This window comes from Micropterus dolomieu, linkage group LG20 (genome assembly GCF_021292245.1).
Source record: "Micropterus dolomieu isolate WLL.071019.BEF.003 ecotype Adirondacks linkage group LG20, ASM2129224v1, whole genome shotgun sequence".
Taxonomy (NCBI): Eukaryota; Metazoa; Chordata; class Actinopteri; order Centrarchiformes; family Centrarchidae; genus Micropterus; species Micropterus dolomieu.
The window spans coordinates 30894368-30895809 of record NC_060169.1 but is presented as its reverse complement, the minus strand read 5'-3'; the positions used below and the strand labels follow the sequence as shown (position 1 = coordinate 30895809).

Genomic DNA, 1442 nt, shown 5'->3' with positions numbered 1-1442 from the left:
AATACAACAATCATATCACTGAATCTCAAATATAAAAATGCACCAAAAAAATAAATAAAAAGGAAATCATTGCACATCAACTGGGCTGATTAAGATCATGTGAAATGACCAAAAGCTCAAGAACAGCTACTAAATGGTTGTTGATTGTTTTGTGAAATTGTCAGGTGTAAAATGTCTGCACCAAAGTGCAACAGTGGTTTTAACCTACATGTTAATATAAAATAATCTATTGTCCATTTTTTTCTGATTATTTTCAAACAAACTTCTAACCTTACAGTTATTGGTTATTCAGTTAATATAAATGTAGTATAAAATTTGCTTGCAGATTTGGTTTTTAGAGAATATAAAAGTTGGTCTTTATATTAAAGATATCTTCACGTAGCTGAAACGACTGGGTTGAAAACCATTGTTGATTTTTGACCATGATTGTTGAGTTGGCAGCAGAGAAGCACTGCATTCAAAAGCTATGCTGCCAGAAAATCCAAACAATAAGTAAAATGCTCACAGAAAGCAATTCTTTCTCACATGTGCATCATGTACCTTTGGGATTGTGTACTTGTCAAGCATGGTGTCCTTGTTTGCCATGTGGACCACATTGAGGGGGATGATGTTGCCCATTCTCTGGATTTCATGGATGACTGCATCAGTATAGGGCATGTTTTCTCTGTCAGTCACAGAGGGCAGTCTGGATGAACCAACGACAGATTCTATCTCAGCCTGGACTCTCTCTGCACACAGTGAGAACAGGAAACAATATGAGTCTGTGTACTATGTAGAGCACTGAGGGGAAAATGCAATACATCCCACACACTCTCCCAACACAGGACTGACCTGTGAGGGACCCCTGATCCTTTAAGGTCATGGCAAGATGCTTATAAAACAAGCGGCATGAGGCAGCACAGATATTACACACACACACACACACACACACACACACACACACACACACACACACACACACACACACACACACACACACACACACACACACACACACACACCCCTTGTATGTCAGGGTAGTACATCATGAATAGCAGTCCCCAGTGTAAAGTTGTGGTAGTAGTTTCAGTTCCAGCACCAAACAGGTCCAGAGTGCAAACAGCCAGATTTTTTAAATCAAAAACAGAATCTGTGTCCTCCTTCTATCAATCAAACACAAAATGCAGTTTCTAGTATCAGCTGACATATTTCATTAGAGAGCAAACAAACAACAACAAAGAAAACAAACACAATGCAGACACTCGCCTCTCCCATCTCTGCGAGGAAGCAGTCGATGTAGTCTCTCGGTGAGGACGGGTCAAGGCTTTCTCTGTGTTCTTTAATCCTGATCTCTACAAAGTCCATTAAGTTTTGTGTCAGAGTGAATATCCTCTGGTGAGGTCCGGGCACCCACTTCATCAGCCAGGGATATGTGTTATAAACCTACAGAGCATGATGACAGT

General features: G+C 40.3%; 1 protein-coding gene across 1 annotated transcript in view; it reads right to left on the bottom strand.

Annotated features, from left to right (window-relative positions):
• The window catches only part of LOC123958588 (cytochrome P450 2J2-like), a 9742-nt gene that overhangs the window by 1269 nt on the left and 7031 nt on the right, over nt 1-1442 (bottom strand). The window lies entirely within an intron of this gene.